This window comes from Lissotriton helveticus, chromosome 3_2 (genome assembly GCF_964261635.1).
Source record: "Lissotriton helveticus chromosome 3_2, aLisHel1.1, whole genome shotgun sequence".
Classification (NCBI taxonomy): Eukaryota; Metazoa; Chordata; class Amphibia; order Caudata; family Salamandridae; genus Lissotriton; species Lissotriton helveticus.
In genome coordinates this window covers 441859867-441879010 of record NC_136062.1, presented here as the reverse complement: position 1 = coordinate 441879010, position 19144 = coordinate 441859867, and the positions used below count along the sequence as shown (strand labels likewise).

The following is a 19144-nucleotide window of genomic DNA, read 5'->3' as shown; positions in this document are numbered from 1 at the left end:
ACCCGTACCTGGACGACTGGTTGATCAAAGCCTCCACCTTCCAGGAAGCGCAATTGCACTTCAACAGGATGGCCATTCTGTTGAACATAAACATGTCCAAGTCTGTTCCGACTCCTGTCCAGTGCCTACAGTACTTGGGAGCTTTCATCGATACTCTTTCAGCAAGCGTGTCTCCTTCGGAGGAGCGACGCTTATCGAAGGGTTCGACAGACAAGCCTATGGGGGCTTGTCTGTCGAACCCTTCCTCTCTATCATTTCAAGGATTTTGGTGAAGGGAAGTTTCTCTATGGGTGAAACTTGGCAATATGTGTAAAATTCAATTTTATTTGGCTATCCTTTTCACTTTAAGTTGAAGTACTGGCCAGTGTAGCCTTGTAATTATAGGCTGCATTATTTGTCTTTGATTTTCTCTTAAGTGTCTATGCAGGACTGCAAAGAAGACAGCTTAAGAGATTATTTTTGATTGCTCCGGGGTCCCCGCACATGGGCGGGACGATTCACTAGAATATGACTATACACAGAGATCCCTATTACAGACCCTTTCTTCCACTGTTCCCAATCTTTGGAAAGGTGGCCAGGCTTCTGAAGAATAGAAAGAGGAGGAATTATGTTCTGCTGCATTCTTCACAATGTGCTGTTAACCTGTTAGAGTAATATGTGCAATTTCTACAAACCCTTCGCATATAACCATAAGTAAATGCAACTTTCACAATATCCAGAACTAATAGGTCTAATGTTCCGGTGTGCAAAACACAAAAAGTGCATGCATCTAATGCCACATGTGCACATAACTGTTACAGGGAACAAGCGTTATGATGTGTATTTGTAGACACACAATTTATAAATAGTTCACTGCAACAGCTCACTCCCACACAGCTTACGCCAATTCAGTCACCAGTGTTGGTGTATATATCACGCAATAAGGTATGCATACAGATCAAGTGTGCATATAGCTCCAGTTTTAATACTTACTTAATAACACAGCCTACCATTAAGGTGTGCGCAACACCGATGCGCAACTGCAAAAATACCTGGTCCCTCCTACTGATGAGCTTAGTGAGCCCTGTCCTCTACGATTGCTGCTCAATGCAATTACGCACCTGTAACAAACAGGGCAGGGAATGCTTCTTATAATTTCCCGCCAATTGCCTGCTTAAAAAAAGACAGCTCCACAGAGACACAACCACAGTGCCTCAAGGAGACCAAATTGGCCGCTTCACACAGGTGCACTTGCATCACGTGAAAAGTGCCGCAACTGGAACGTCACTTAATCTCTCTGCAAATACATCCAAAATGGCCACCAAACTGACACAACAGCCAACCTCACTGACTGCAGGACTACAGTGAGAGAACAGTGAACTCCGCTTACTTGGAAACTGACCAAGATGGCGCACGCGGTAACGCGACATGTTGACTGGAATGCTTGGCTAGTTTGCTCGGCAAATACAACCAAGATGGTCGCCAAGCAGCTACGTGACACGTACATCACTTACTGCCAGGCTGCAGTGTTAAGAAACGTTTAAGAGGATCGCTGGCTCGTCATTTTCTTCCCAAAGGAGAAACACAATGATTGGGGAGTTGAGAAGACACTACACGCAGGAGGAACATCTACTGGCACCAGTAACACCAAAGCCAAACCTGAGACCACAAAGGAAGGCGAGAGCAGCAAAAAGGTCTTTCCATGACATTTTTCCTGAAGAAACGACTGCATACAAAAACCCTGCAGGGGCTTTAGCACCCAGTTTCTTTCCACCTTTGGAAGTACAGCTGCATCCTAGTACTGCCGTACTGGTGTCGACTCCACAGACCTGGTCTTGTGGCTTGAACTCAGGTTGACCTATGTTTTGTAGCAAAGGCAGCTGCACTGTTTCATTATTGTGGGAGCCAGGGATGGGGGCTGGGCCGAGTTCCTGCTGACAGTTTTATGGTGTAGACGATTGACATGTCGATCTTGACACCTGGGTAGTGCTTGCACTGAGGATTTATAGATATTGTTATTGGAGCTCCATAGGCGGAGGTTCTGCACATGTGCTGCGGTAGTCAAAGGAAGATGGGATCAAGTTAGGCAGACGCTCTGTGATTGGGCTCGAGCACCGGCTGAGGTCCTGATAGAAGTGGTGGAGAGGCGGAGGCCGCAACAATCTGTTGCAGTGTGGATGTGGCATTGGTGGGCTGAGGGACTGAAGGCATTCTTTTCTGGTCGCTGTGGACGACTCATTGTCCAGGATCCTGCAGACATCGTTTTGTGGCAGCGTTAGTGAGGACTATTGGTCTAATAGTGGACAATCTGCATAGTCTGGGAATCCTACAGTCGTCTGTATTGTAGACGGTGCATGGGTTGAAATTCTGCACAAACTGTTTTCTGGGGAGGACAAGGCAAAAATGTTTGTGGTGTGGATTGTCAGCCGTCCTGAAGACGCAGTCGGATGTGGGTAGGCCTTACTTTGACTCCGCATTACTCAGACAGTTATACAGACTGATAATGTAAATTTATTTTTATGTTTATCCTAAAAACAGTTTGGAAAAAAAATTATTGGGTTGCATTTGGAAATTTTGATTTCTTATAATGAGGCGTGACGCACACTTTAGCTGTGCGTCAGAGGAGTACTAAAGCTAGCTTCAGAAAGATGGAGCTTGAAAAGGTTGCTTGAGCCAGCAACGGTGAGGGGGCTGCAAGAGAAGCGCGTGTCTGCCTCTGCGTGGGCGGGGAGCTGCGTGGGAGAGCAGCCTGCGTGGGTGTTGGTTCGTGTTGTTCAGGGGGAATGTCTGAGACTAACGCATTGGTCTATAGCAAGAGTAGAGGGGGCGGAAGATGCACCAACGGGGGTGGGGGGTGGGAAGAGAAAGGGTCATTGGGAAATGTTCTGCAATGAGAAGAATAATACAAAAATTGGACACCAAAGCTGAAATAGAGATTTGTGTTTGTTAATGTGTTTTGGAAGTGTTCTAATAGGAGGAAAATGGTCGCAACAAGTGGCGTTTAAAAGGATTAGCCTTCAAACTCCCCAAATTAACATTTGAAGATCCACTTGAATGGAAGCAAGCCACTCGGGATATCACGACAAAGTACGTACAACAAGCTGCCACCTAACCTTCATGAAGGCACGACACTGCCATCAAGGATAAGCCTCTAAATTACTCGCAAAGCTTGCTATGCACACTGTTCATCGTAGAATTTAATACACCACCCAAACTATAGGTAGATGTACCAATCTGGCAAGATAAGATGGTGCATCATTGTCAGATGCTCCCAAAGCTGGGGCTTCTTTTAGTAATCAGTCCTTTTCGATTCAAGGCCATTCCTTTGTTGGCATGCAAGCAACCGGTTACACTCTGACAGATTTCAGCCATTTTGTCAGTCCCTCCTTTAATTTGTATTTGCCTGCCACCCAAAACAGCACAACTACATTTTATAGTCAGGACATCAAATTTCCAAGTCTGCCTTAAAATATTCCCCTAAAATGATTTAAAAGTGCAGTTCAGTAGCACTTCAGCCGAGACACTCTGAACTCCTACTGTTTCATGAGTACACTAACATTCAACTGTTCTTCTGAAAATATGCCTCATATTTTAGAACTTTCATATCAAAAGGAGTCTTTTGTAGGGGATTCTAAGAATGAAAATAACTTATTGTGTTTGTTTTGGTGCTCTTTTCCCATACTTTACACAATCACAATTAGTGCTTAACAGGCACCTTTGTTGACAATTGTCAAGGATTAAACTAGCATGGTTACTGAGGTCAACTATAGCAATATTTTAAACATATACTCTTTTTTTTGATAACCAAGTTTATTGATTTTGTAGAAAACCAACAAAAACCAACAGCACCAGCTTTTTGGACACTTCACCATTAAATACAAATACAAAGAGACATCACAATAATAAAGAAACAATAATAAGGAGAACAAAAATAATGACAATACTGCACCCGACTCCAACCCCAGGTGGAGCCAAAGGGTATTAGTCTTCCACTACACCGACCTATTTGCCTCACATTCTACGGAATGTTTTCGGACAACCTCTTGCCTCGTACAAGAGTTGCTCCGGAAGAGCACACCAGTCCACCCCTCTGCGCCAGAGCGTCATGGTGGGAGCAGTCATACCCAGCCAGTTGGCCGCAATGGCTCTTTTAGCCACCATCAATGCCGTGTTAAGGAAGAGCTTCTCAGCCCTGGATCCATCCAGACCCTCGGTGACTCCTAGGAGAACAGTAATAGGATTAAGAGGAACCTCCCAGCCAGAACCTCAGTAAGTACCCCCGTTACGGACTCCCAGTAAAATGTAATTACAGGGCAACGCCACACCATATGATAAAAATTAGCCTGTGGATGGGCACAACGGGGACAGGAAGCATCAGATCGGAGTCCAGTGTGGAGGAGACGCTGTGGCGTAAGATAAACTGTATGAAGATAATTTACCTGGACCAAGCGAAGCCTTGCTGAGGCTATGACTTTCTTGGGCACCATCAGCGCGTCTCTCCATTCAGAGTCGTCAAAAGACCCAAGCCAACCCCCCCCAACTGTCTCTAAGGTGTGAGTGTGTGCTCTGGGTATTATTGATAAGAGAACGATAAACATGAGTGATTCTCCGGTTTCCCAAGACACTAGTCATGGTCTGAACTTCGGGCGGACTATACTCAGGCAGGGAGATGCTGTCTGAAATATGGGAGTGGACGGCATGGCGTAGCTGGAGGTATCGGTAGAACTGGGAAGCGTGAATGAAATAGCGTGTTTGTAGTTTTTGGATGGTGCGGATGTGGCTGCCACCCCGGATGTCACCCAGCAGGGAGATACCAATTAGGGCCCCCGCTCTAAAGCCAGAGAGGTTGACAACCTCGCGGAGCTATGTGCCGCACCACAGTGGGGTATGTTGGGTCAGTTTATCCGACCATTAGGTGGTGCACAGAGACGCTCGCCAGGCCAATAGCACCCTGCGAGTGACCTAAGGCAGGGTTTGGGGGATAGGGCTCCCGTAGAGCATACCTTGAAGACTGGAAAGGCCCAAGGTGTGTAATTCCAGGTGGTATGCCGGATCAGACCAGCCACTAATACACCAGTCGTGCACGATAAGGAACCGGGTTGCTAGATAATAAAGGTAAAGGTTAGTCATTCCCAGACCTCCGTCAAACGGCGGTATCCGGCACTGGGCAGGAGCCGATCGTGGCCTCCGACCCCCCCCCCCCCCATAGGAACTTGACGGCCATGCTGTCAAGCTCTCAAAACCACGACAGCGGGAAGGAAAGGTGTGTATTCTGGATCACGCAAAGGAACCTAGGCAGGATCATCATTTTAAATAAGTCTATCCTACCCCTAGGGTTCACTGGCAAGGGTTGCCACCTAAGGAGGTCAGCCCGGGCCTTCTTCACTAAAGGGGTGACGTAAAGTGCCCACGCAAGGTCAGGGAGGAGGGCAATCCAAATCCCCAGATACTTGAAGGACTGTCGCCGAAGAGGTATTGTCGACTGCCAGCCAAAGCATTCCCTCGATAGGTGAGGGGGTACCACACCGGATGTGTCCGAATTTCAAGCGGAGGCCGGAAGTTCGCTCTAACAGATACAGGGCCATTCGGCATCGGGGCCCTGATCGCGCCGGGTCTGCTAGGAATATTAGGGCGTCGTCCGCTTAGAGAGCGAACTTGTCTTCCTATAAGCCAGGCCATCTCCAACCCGTGAGGAGCCGGGCAGACCGTATAAGACAGGCAAAGGGCTACATCGCCAGCGCAAATAAAAGGGGTGTGAGGGGGCACCCCTGTCTCGTACCTCTGCCAATGGGGGAAGGGATCTGACAGGGCTCCATTGACTAGCACCTGGTCCCTAGGTTTACGATCAAGGGTCTTGACCAGGCCACGGTAGGGGGCCCAAAACCAAAGGCCCTCAAGCCCTCCTCCAAGTAACGCCAGTCCACAGAGTACAACACTTTCTCAAAATCTATGAGAAGGTTGGATAGGTACGGGGATAACTGTTGACGATTCACTAAAGCAAGGTGGAGTCGTCGAAGACCATGCCGGGTTTCCCAGGAGGGTATAAACCCGCACTGGTCGGGATGAGCCAGTTTTCCCAAGTACGGTTGGATGCGGTTAGCTAGGACCGAAGCAAAGATTTTGAGTTCCGAGCTGATGAGGGAAATAGGACGGCAGTCGGGGCAGTGTCTCGAGGGGGGATGGGACTTCGGGATCACCACGATAGTGGCAGTGTTGGTCTCAAGACGGAAGGAGCCCCGGTCAGACGCCTCCCGGTACACCTCTAAGAGGTGGTGAATCAACACCTCCAGGTAGGATGCATAAAAGTCCTACGGGAACCCGTCCGGCCCCGGCGTCTTGCACGCAGCTAGGCACATAATGGCATCACCAATCTCCTCCGGGGGAAAGCAGGAGATTGAGATCCTCCGCCTCAGACTCACTAAGAGACGGGAGGGAAAGGTGTTCGTGTTGGAGAAGCTCCGGGAGAGAAAGAGTGGAAAGCTATTCAGAATACAGAGCAGCATAGTAAGTGGCACAGCACTGGGCCACAGCAACAGGGGCTCACTCCAGTCGAGCACTTCAGGGACAATACGATTGGCCATGGGGTAGATGGCCAGTCGGTGCAGGAGTTTCCCGTTTTTGTCTCCCCACCCGTATACCCGTGCCATGTAAGACCTCCACAGCAGTTTGGCCGCCTCTAGGGAGGTCTGCCTGATCTCATCCCTGAGGAACGCAAGTTTCCTTTCCTGGGCCTCTGAGTTTCTCTCCGGAGGCTAAGCCTCGAGCAGAGCAGCCTGGGGGAGGGAACCGAGCCGTAGTTGTCAGCAAAATAATGGCGGAGCGCAACCCCCACTTGGCCCCTGAAATCATTATCCTGAAGGAACCAGGCGTTCAGCCGCCAGATAGGAGGGCGCAAGGATGCAGGAAGACTGCCCAACCGTATTACTACCGGGGAGTAATCCAATCGACCCCTAGGAAGGATGTCAACCTCCTGAATCGTTCTACAGTCCGAGGCCGGCATGAGAAAGTAGTCTAGCCGTGCATGCGTGTGGCGGGAAGCCGACGTGTGGGTGTAGAGTCGAGAGGTTGGGTGCCAGAGTCGCCAAGTGTCTCCCAAACCCAGGGTGGCAGCCCAATTCGACAAGAGGGTAGATTGAGCAACTCTGGAGACGGAAGGTGCTGTGGCAGTGTCAAGGTCAGGGTCCATTACTGCGTTAAAGTCTCCCCGAGCGATAATCAATCCTAGAGACAGGGCGGTAACTAGAGTGGCAAGACGTTGAAGCGTGGAGTACAGTAGGGAGCAAATTCAAAGGCCAATCCCGAAGACTCCCTTCCAAAAGAACAAAGCAGCCTGTCGGATAATGGGTTGCCCTACTCACCGAGAGTGGAAGGCAACAGCGCACTAAGACAGCCACCCCTCGTGAGCCCCTGCTGAAGCTGGAGTGCCCGACCCCGCCATAGCCATAGCATGTCAGGAAGGGGCAATGATTGTCCACCAGACGAGTCTCTTGAGCATCAGTAGGTCAATCCTGTGTCGCTGGGCATATCGCAGGACCGCTGTGCGCTTGACCTTATCCAGCAGTCCGTTAACATTCCAGGACATTACATGGAGTGACGATCCGTCAGAACGAGTGTCAGGCATAGCGGAGACAGGCACATGATACTACACCTGGCGGGGGGGCCAGCGAAGGCAGAATGAGGTCGGTGCCAGGGATATGGAATGCCAGTCCACAGAAATGTGCCTTATGCATTTGTCGTACAGTTGGGAATGTGTGCTGGTGCAATAAACAGACGAAACAACAAAAACAAATTGGGACAACACCCCCTCCCTCCCAAACCCAACCCCCTCCCTATACTACGGCAACGGAAGCATCTGTCGCCCTAACAGTATAAACTAAAGGACCAAACTAAAACGTCTGGGAATGGGGAAGCGTGGAGGACCCCTCCTCACAATAGGATGTGCGTGACAGTGTCCAACAGGGGAGAACGTTATTAGGTGGGGAAGGTGCAGCTCCACACGCCGAGGCAGCTGCGTCTGGAGTCCAAAGGCGGAATCAAGCAGGACCTGTGAGAAGCGTTGGGCTGCGAGATAGATCAGTATACACATATACTCTTGTGGCTTAGAAACATTTACCCGTGCTTGAAACCAAAAGAGGGCAAAAACATTGGTAATGTCATGATTACGTCAGCCCTTAAGTGGTGGCTAGATTTCACTTAGGATTTTAGTATTACTTACCCTTGCTTTAATGTTCTGCACGAATAGCACCACTGCTACTCTACCCATATGCATGTGAGTGGGAGTGGTTGCTCGAAAAGGGTTATTTGCATTGGTTTCTCTCCTCAACTGGACAACAAAATGTCCGTCTCAAAAGCTTTAGCCCAGGTAGGAACACCGACTCTGGAATAAGATACTTTTAACAGTACAAGCGACCGTCAAGAAAGCACACTGTATGGTCGATAAGGTCAGGGTGTTATAATATCCTACAAATCTGTGACATACTCAGACTTCTCAGGTGTAGTTGATAGAGTGCAACGGGGACTGCTGTGAATGACAATCATGTATGTTAACATCCTTTGAGACTATTAGGCTTGCTGTTGTCTAAACCACAAATGTCAAGAATACTCTTTTCTGCTGGCCCTACCTGCCAATTTCACTGACTTGTTACAGCCAGATATGGGATACTGGAGCACTTTCAAAAAGAGAGTAATCTCTTCTGAAAATATATATTTTAACACAGGCTGCATTATCTCAACTAACAGTTCTAGAAATGGGAGTAATTAGACTGAGTATTCTCAAAACAGTAATGCTTTTTAATAGGACAATCTAACGGGAATGAGGGCAAACTGCACAACAGGTAATCCAACATCTGCCACAACACCCAGTAATGAAAGGTGGTCTCAGGACATATTTAAGGGGGTGCAGGATCCTGAATCCAAACTAATAGGGCCCTCCTGTTACTGCCGGGGGAGGGCCAGGAGCTTGGGGTGTGAATAATGATTCCCATGATGCAGAACTAGGATTACAAGGAATATATGATAATACAACGCTAACGTTTTCCACGCATGGCATTACCACGCGACTTTTACCTCGCATGTGTCTTTACCACGCAGCATTTGAGCACGCACGGTTATACACCGCCATATTTACGTTACGATGCTTCTAACGTAACCAGCATCAAAACACGTCTTTCAAAATAGAGATAGGACTTCTATGTTGACGTACACGCCACGTCGTTGTTGAGGCTCTTTCCTTTCTTTCCTTTGGCACTGAATAGCGTTTTTAAAAAAAGTTTTCTTCTTTTTTTTTATTCCGCTTGTTTTTTAGGGGGGGGAAACCCACCCAGCCCCCCCTAGCCCCCTTTTCTTATTGTCCCTTTCTCCTAATGATACACACGCAGGACGAAGGAACGAAGACTGGAAGGAATGAAGCTTGCGTTGCGTGGTAAAGACGTTCGTGGAATGCACCCGCGGTGAAAAGATGTTTGCGTGGTAAGTGACCCGTTGTAAACGTAACGCGTGGTAATGCATTCGTAGTAATTGATGTTTCCCGATTACAAGTACCTTCCTTCTCAGCGAAGTGATTCTCATTATGGGATAGATGTAGGTAATTCTAATTTACCGACTCAAATACCGAATTTTACCGATTCAGTATTTATGAATTGGTAAATTAGAAGGAGGGAGATGTAGGTAAATTCTTTTTTTGAATTACCGATTCTGTAAAAATCGGTATTGCCCATTGATTCCTATGGGCCTTGATCCCATAAGAATCAATGGGCAATACCGATTCGGTATTTACCGAATCGGTAAATACCGAATCCTGCAAGGGTGCAGGGGATGTCACTTTGACACCCTCTAGCACCCCAAATACAGGCACGTGTAACATGTGGCACACATGCATGCCCTAAGGGCATGTCTGTGTGTCACATGGCACAGGTGTGCATGCACAGATGTGCATGCACACTTGTATTCGGTATTTTACCACCCAATAGAATTGGGTGGTAAAATACCGACTCTTAAGGGTCTGTGGAACTCTGTGAAGTGCCACCTACATCTGGATTTACAGAATCGGTAAATTTACCGATTCTGTAAATGAGATGCCCCCTACGTGCCAAATCCTAAATACCGGTCGGTAACGGCCGAAATCGTTATCGACCGGTATTTGGGCTCCTACATCTGGCCCTATATGCCTAAACATACAGTATTGCAGATTAATACCGTACGAAAAGGGTCAATAGACAACAATAAAAACGGCTTGAAAACAATCAACCAAGGCATTTACAAAATATCATGCATTGGACGGCCCATGCATCGGATGATCCATATGGGTGTCTACATTTAGAACAACTGAAAGTACAGAAAAAGTCTCCACCCGTATTCAATCACAAAAGTGCTATAAAGTTGCCAATAAATGGACTCCCCCCCCCCCCCCCCCCCCCCCCCAAGCTGGCCTAGGAACAAAAGCAAGCAATAATCATGAAATCAAAAATTATCAAAAATGTATTTTAAAGTCAATCCATATATTTTCGTAAATAAATAATCAAAAAGCAGAAAAAGGTATATCCCTACAAACCATTCATTCAAACATGTCTAAATTTAGAAACCAGAGTCTAGAAAAGGGATGGACAGACTGCCTTATCACTGATTTGTGCAACGTCTAAATGGGGACATTTTCTAGCAGGCCAATAATGCCAGGTTAACCCTCGTGGTATTCGCAGAGGGGGTCTTGTAGGCCTTCCTTCAGCACAGTTATAAACATGACCCAATCCATCAAGTGATAGATGGTAACTAGACCCATTTAAAGAGCCATAATGGTCATTGTTTTGCTATTCAGATGTCTCTTTTCTAGAACGTAACACAACACCCCTTTAACACCCAACATTTGTAGTGATTTTTCAGCCTGAAGGGTTTGTTTTTTTAAACAAAATGAGAAGGGTTATTATATTGTATACCTGAAAATCGTGAACCACTTTTGGAATGAAAGACGTCGCGCTCATAACAATACCAGAAACAGTGGTCGCTTGTATTTTGCTTAACAGAATGGGGGTAAGAGTTTTTCCAGCAAATACTGCATGTGCCCAAAGGTAAAGAAAGACCTAAGGTGTGGAAATGTTTGTGCACCAGTGCCCGAGATTTTTTTCCAAAAACTATGCGCCTCTTTGGTCCACAAAACTATATATTTCTTTCAGCAAATTCAAGTCTAGCGTTGGTCAATCACACTTCCATCAGCGTTCTGACTTTGCTAACAATACCACGCCCTTTCTTCTTTGCTAATGTACGCGTTGTGGTACTCTCACTCTTTAAAACCTGGCTGTTTTCTTCTGCTAAGGATGTTCTGGTAATCTGGCACCTACACCTCCATTTGGCCGTATTATAATTAGGTATGTCGGCAAGCGCTGGGACGCCCTGTTGCTGGGGTAGCCATGCGCGATATAAATAAATATAACATAACATAACATAACTCTTCAGGTCTCACCAGGGAGGGGATAAAGATGCAGCTAGCCTTCTCTGAAAAGCCCAATCCTGTTCCATATACTCCCAGGTTTGCCTAATAACTGCTTCACATTTACTCCCACTCTTCACAGTAACATCAGCCTGTGTAATACAGAAAGTCATCACATAGAACATGGGCCACCATTCTTTACCTATTGTGCCAACATGGCGTTGATTAATGGGCAAGTCGAGTTGTCTTTGTATCTGGTTCTCTTGTGTAGTAGTAGCTGGATGTAGTGCTTTATCTGTAAATAATAATATAAGTATTTTCGGAACAGAACACTTTTTATGAATGTAATTCTCATGTTCTACCCTTCTCTGAACTATAAGACCTACACTAGGCTTCTCGCCTTCCAAACTTGGAAGGTGTTTGGCGGGACCCCTCCTTCTAGGTCCATAGTACCTTTTAGCGCCACACGTTTCACTTAAACCCCTAGGACTTGGGGGCTTCTTGATGACTGAATCAGTTGAGTTCTGCAGCTCACAGGACTTTCTATGGTCGGGGGAGAAGTGGCATGTCTAGTGAATTTATGTAAAATGGGGTACTTCTCTGTTTTCACTTGAGCAGGAAGCTATTTCTTAATGTAAAACACTGCCTCCTTGAGAATCTCAGGAGCTCACGATCACTTTCCTTCTTTTGCGTTGAGATTTTTAAAGCAACTTCATTTCAGTTTTAATGGGTACAGGTCATCAAAGCATTTTATACAGCCGCATTTTATACAGCAGCATTTTATACAGCATTTTATACAGCAGCAATTTATACAGCCGCATTTTATACAGCCGCATTTTATACAGCCGCATTTTATACAGCAGCATTTTATACAGCAGCAATTTATACAGCCGCATTTTATACAGCAGCAATTTATACAGTCGCATTTTATACAGCCGCATTTTATACAGCAGCATTTTATACAGCAGCAATTTATACAGCAGCAATTTATACAGCCGCATTTTATACAGCAGCAATTTATACAGCCGCATTTTATACAGCCGCATTTTATACAGCCGCATTTTATACAGCCGCAATTTATACAGCAGCAATTTATACAGCCGCAATTTATACAGCATTTTATACAGCAGCAATTTATACAGCCGCATTTTATACAGCCGCATTTTATACAGCCGCATTTTATACAGCCGCATTTTATACAGCCATGATGGAAAACAAAGAAACGAGGAAAGACGAAGGAGCTGGGCTGTGTGATCACAGACAGTAGAACATTTGACAACTTCATTATGCCACTGATTCAACACCTACTTTGTTGCGTAACACAGTCTTGGAGTCCATCTGAGAGAAGACGGTTAAAAACTGGAAGCCCTTCACTCCACACGCACTAACTCATGGCACGAGTCGGGGTGCACGAGTCAGGGGTGCACGCGGGTGGACGGCGTCCAACCACTATTTCCACAGGGTGAACGCCGTCCACCCTGCCAAGAATTTAGGCACCACTGAAAAATATGCTGAACTCCACCCGGTGTAATTTTCAAACACCGGGACACTTTCAGCAGCGCCTGCGCGTTGTCTGCTTTACATATACAACAAGCAACACCGTGCAGGCGGGACCGACTAGGGCTTTCTTATTTCAGACTCCTGCTGGGCCCATAACAAAGTCCGAATTTGAAGGGTCATCAGCCTCCTTTTGTTCGAGTCTCCTGGCTGGAATCAGTCAGGAGCCTCACACCTGATGCAAATGAAGCCGAGGGAAACAAAGGCTCACACCTTGTTAGCACTTCATACACAAGAGAGGCTGCTTTTCATTTTATTCAGTCCCTGTTTAGGAGATATGCATCCACTGTAAGAATGTCAGATGTGTTGGTCTTTCCCAGTATTTACACAAAGCAAATTGCATTTATATAGAGTTTACTTTCCCAGAGAAGGCGTTAAAATAATTTAAGTACCACTGTTTTTTCTTGTATAGCCCTACTTCTCTCAATGCAGAGTGTCAGAGCGCTTTACATCAACACGTGCATATTACATGTACAATAACTTATATAAGTTTGTCAATGAATGTACAGGATGTGTTAAATATAACTGGGGGATTGAAAGGTGTAGAAGTCACATATCATCTACCATTACTTACTGTGCTTTTATCCTTGCAATGCGCTCAAACATACACATAATAGACCTGCTAAACATATATGTGAGGGCTTTAGCTGATGTCACTTCTTGTGTTACCACTTTCTATGATGTTAATTCCTGTGATGCCATGTGTGATGTCATGTGCCGTGATGTTGCGAACCGTGATGTCACTTGCATACTGCCTAACAAGGTTAGTCCCCCCACTTCTATTTTTAGGACTTATGCCCTGCACTAACTTAATACCCTTCACTAGTTTAGCAAGATTCTCTGTGGTGCACTCATAAGAATATTGTCAACCCAACAGGATCAGATGGGGGTGGAGGGGCCTAAAACCCTACTCGAGCAGCAACCACCATTCTGGTCAGAGTGGCAAACAAGCAAACCCTAAATTAACCAGTGCTCGACCTCTCTGGTAGCTTGGCACAAAAGCAGGCTGGCTTTACAACGAGACGATGTTTAAAGTATCTATGCAGCACTTCAAACAGTAATGAACAGAAGGAAACTCTCACCAATCTAGTAAAGTAGAGTACATTTTAATAAATTATTTAACACCAAAACACCAAAAATCAAATCAGTTAAACTGAGATATGCAACTTAGAAAATGTAGGAAATAGATGTGCCTAATAGCACAACTGTGGATATCTGGTCGCACCAGACGGAGACAAAGTCACAAGCTCAGGGTGACCATGATGAAGGAGGGGCCAGATACAAGAACTAAGCTAGGCCTGCTGAACAAATTACTACAAATTGTAGTGGTCAAGGATTGAAGGATCTTGCGCCACGCAGCGGCAGTTCCACACAAGCAGCGGGCTATGATGCGAGGTCCTGCTTAGAAGATGCGCTGAACATAGACTTTCAATGTGAGGCACTTCGATGGAGATTCCTCACATAGCAGCGGTCCAGATGAAACTGGCCACAGAGCTGGCGATTGCAAGGTCATGCTTCAGGGATATTGTGCCCAGTGGCGGTGCCGAGGAGCTGTGGAGAGGTACTGCCTTGTAGAAGCGTCACACAGCGGCGGTTCCTATATGGAGATGTGTCGCACGTATTCAGTTCTACTTAAAAGCGCACAGCTGAGCACCTTTAGGACCATTTCAATGGTCCAGGACAGGGCTGGCACAATTAGGTGGGTGGCTGGCGAGGGTGGGGGGGCGCTGGGGAGGGGGGGTAAGACTCATAACAGAGTCTGGGTGCTTGGTTCAAGGTGGTTGGAGCTTTGCCTGTCCCTAAGGATCTGATCAGGAGACCATTCAATTAGCCTTTGGAGCTACTCTGGCTCAGCAGACCATTTTCCAGCAGAGCAGCACAGCAGTTTTGAGTCTTCCACAAGTCCAAAGGTGTACTGAAGAGTTGGGCGTAAGGTCCAATATTTGCACCTAGTGCCAACTCTGAAGGAAGAGAAAGTTCTGGAGGTTTCCGCTCCCAGAGGAAAGTTTGGAATTTCCTGCCTCCCTGCCCTGGCTTGTTAGGGGGCACAAATGACTGGTGTAAAACCCTTTGTTAATGTGCTGAGGCAGAACTTCTGTGATGTGTTTGCATGGTAGGTGACAACTCCTCCCGCCTATCAAGTCAGAGATGGCCCATCCTGCCAACACCAATGGGGAAGCAATACACAAACTGCCAGCTACACCTACTTATGTGACCCAGGATGCTGGCAACAAGTGGTTGGGGCAAGAAAATGATAGCTTTCTAAAAGTGAATCAGCAACAAATGATGGACGGAATGCTGAGTAAATCGAACATTCACCCCCAGTCAAGAGAGCTGCATCAAATCCATCATTCTTTTGCTCAATACGCCACCCAAGTTTGAACCCATCCATATGGAAATCAATCTGGACCCTGCACCTCATGGGAACAGTCCAGCCCAAACTGCCAAATCGGGTCCTCATTGGACCAGAAATAAGCATCCCGGGACCGGTTTAGGGGTTTTACCCTCATCAGTGGAGTGGTGTGGCTCACTGGTTAAAGGCGGCAGACCCGGGAGCAGAGGACGGCCCGGGACCAGGGTTCAATTTCCGACGCGGCAGGGTCTTGTAGCAGGGTCAACAGACTCGATAATTCTCGCCCCGGTGCCTACTCTAACCAGGGATCACACTCGGCAACTCTGGGCATTAGCTTGCCTCATCTCCACAACGGCCCCCCACATACGCCTGGGATGCCTGGTTTCACCTTGGAGATACCCAGTAGGGACCATCTCACAGGAAAAGCCAGGACGGGTTCCCCAGCGGTCTACAGCGCAGAGATACTCCTTCGGGAGTCGATTCTGGCGCTTTAGAAACCCACAATCAATCAATCAATCAGCACAGGCTAGCGTAAATCCATTGGCGCAGTGAGCAAGGGACCCACGTCTGGGCATACCCATCCCTCTTAGGGCGAAAAGTGCCACAGCAACAAATGATGGAAATCAAACATTCAACCCAGTCAAGAGACTGGGTTGAATGTTTGATTAAATCCATTATTCTTTTCTTCACTACATCATCCTAGTATGGAGCCAGCCATATGCAAATCAGTCTTGACCCGGCTCCTCCTGTTGCCACTACACTTTATACCCTATGTGGGATGGGTATGCCCATAAGTGGGTCCTTTGATCGCTGTGCCACTGGATTCAAGCTGATTAGGAGTGTTACCCCCAAAACCAGTCAGAGGATGTTTGTTTCCAGTCCAGGAAGGACCTGGCTTGGCAGTCTGGGCTGGACTGTTCCCATGAGCAGGGTCAAAACTGATTTACATAAGGCGGGGGTGGGACGTGGACCTTCCCCCGGAGACCACCACCTACCCGGGACAAAACTACTTTTAAAACAAAAGAGATAGGGAACCGTGCAGCCCACCCCTCCCAGGCCATATGAAGCCCTGGGGAACACTGCCTCCCCGGAACAACTACTTAATTTTAAAAAAGAGGGAGGGGGGTCGTGCTGCCCCCTTCCCGGGCCATATACGGCACTGGGGACCACCATCTCCACAGGGCCATCCTATGTAGAACAAAGGAAGGAGGCCACACTGCCCCCCTTCTGGAGCAATATATAGTGCCAATGGCCCAGGGTCGGCTCCTGCTATTTCGGGAGCTAGCAGTTTGCTTTTGCTTGGCAGGAGCTGTGACTGCTCCCACCAAGCAAAAGCAAAAACACTGCTTCCAGAGACCTGGGAGAGGGAAAGAAATGAAACTATTGGTCCTGCATGCAGGAAACTCCATTTCCAGCAGGTCCCTGTGTGCCAGAGCAATGCCAGCTCCCACAGGAGGCAGGGGAGCCAGCTGGGGCTGCGGGGGCCTTGAGGATACCCCAGCAGTCGCCAACATGCACACAGGGCGCCCTGGGTGGGCTCCAGAGCACCATGGGAGACATGGCTGGGACCTGGGGGTATTAGGTCCTCGGGCCGAAATCAGTCATGGAGCTATGCTCCCCTATTATGGCCTCCCTCCCCTATTAAGTTTTGTCCGGACCCTTGAGGATGGGGTCCCTGGGGCCGCTCTGGCCCAGATGCTCATTTTGCAGAAATTAAACCTCATCAGGAAGCATATACAAATATAAACATAGCAGGTGCCACAGCTGAAGCTTCACTTCTGTAACAGGACAAACGTTCCGAACTCCTGGGCTTGGCAAAGACTTGGCAAAGGGAAAGGGTGTGCCTTCTCAGCAATTCCATATTGAAAGACGATTTGAAATACACTGGTAAGGAAACAGACAGAATAATGCAGAAATAAGAGACGTCTGTACCTAAAGAAGGGTGCTGTTTCCTAAGAATCACCTTGTCCTGATGAATTGCAGGTTAGGGAGTCAGACAGGGTGGGGGGTATAACTTTTTATAAAGAAATGATTATAAAAGCACCTCAGGATTAAGTGAAAGTTTCACAGGGCACTCCTCAGTTAATACAAAGGAGAGACAGCTGCCATTCTGATCCCAAAGACTAGATTTAGTCACAGGACGGGGCTTCCTCACTAGGATCATTGAGTTGAAGTACAAACTGTGCGATCATCTACATCAGAATGGCATCTGTGCCCTGACCAAGCATGCACTGCGTGGGCGAGGGGTGGGAAGAGTTCAGGGACAGAAGGGAAAATATCTGGTCCTGCTGCGTCCGGTCAGGTTCACCAGGATGCTACTCCCTCCTACTTACAAGCAAGCCCTTCTATCAACTCTACTACCCCTCACTGACCTGAAAGACCTGGCAGGGGTCGCTGCCCTTCCATGCTACACTTGAGCCGGCAGTGAGGCGAACATTGCTTGGGTACAAACTACAAATAAAACAAATACGCCAAATACATTTGGGATGGTAACTGGAGGTCTTGAGGCCGGTTAATTTCCTGCCTCTTTCTGAAGCTTTCACATGGGGGGATTTTGCATCTTGCATCAGGGTGGAAAGAGTAAGGGATCAGACTTGAGTAATTCTCAGCACTTCAGCATCTTGACTATAGATAGCCCTGACTGGGGGGATGGAAGGGTGGCCAGTCAGTGACTTCACTTGGGGACCGGGTTGGGGACATTCGAAAGCTACTGAAACATCTTAAAACTTATGGAACGAGTACATTATACAAAGCCAGAACTATGCCTCTCTAACTCCGCATCTTACATCTGATTGGTGACCCTTTCAGAATCAGGCCTCTTACGTCTGGATGTACCAAGTGGAGTATTCACTAGCCACTGAACCGACAGGGGCACCAGGTACAGAAATGATATGTGCTGTTGAGGTATTACTTCAGGATGAATTGACCAGGAGTCTTTCTGTGTTGAGGACAGGGACTCAGGGTTGAGCAATCCCGATATAACCGAACGCTAGCCTGGGAGGCATTACCATCTCTCCTAAGACTCCGTAGAGAGATGCCACTCAGTCCTCAACACTAAATCCACCAGAGAGAAGGGAAGTCTTCCAGCTCATAGGTGGCCTAAGATGACACGATGAGGGGGTTGATGAAAACCATACCGAATATATTTACTGCACTTTCGTGCCCCGCCTCCTTGCTTGGTTTCAACAACAAATCCACTGCTGCATGACTAGACCACGCCTTTAGCCACACCCAACTCTTCCCACACAGGAGACCCTTCGTACAGACACCTATGAAACTACACAAGCAGGGTATGGCCTACAACTACCCCCAACTACGCAATCACACAACAATTCTAAATCAGAGGCAGAACAGTGTTAATTAACAATTATTACTAATGTAACCAATAGAAATACTCTAATCCAATGGAAGAGGTTGCTACTCCCAATTACGGTAAAAACTAACAGTCTCTGGAAGGACCACCCGAAGCTACCCACCCACTGCATCAGAGACAGTCTGCATTTCAAAAACCACAAAAGAGTCAGGGGAAGAGAAGGCAACACTACTGTCCCCACGACGAAACAGTAAAGACCAAAGAAGTAGGTTGCCAATGTTTATGGAGTAAGCAACAAAAGCGTGGTTGATCGTGCAGATCTAAATGTTGCAAGTCCTGTGAGACCTAAGGAGTTCTAGCAGGCCATCCTTGGTGGAAGAGGATGCCTCACACACAATATTGTGTCATGCTTCATCATAGGAATCCTCTCCCCACCCTTGTAAGATGGTACTACCTGGGCGGACTTAACCTCCGCGAAGACTTTTATCGAAAGGAGGGAGTTCTTACATAAAACATACAGGAC

The 19144-nt window shown here is 47.3% G+C and overlaps 1 protein-coding gene across 1 annotated transcript in view; it reads right to left on the bottom strand.

The window, feature by feature from the left end:
* The window catches only part of HSD17B12 (hydroxysteroid 17-beta dehydrogenase 12), a 331988-nt gene that overhangs the window by 121201 nt on the left and 191643 nt on the right, over positions 1-19144 (bottom strand). The gene's annotated exons all lie outside the window — the stretch shown is intronic.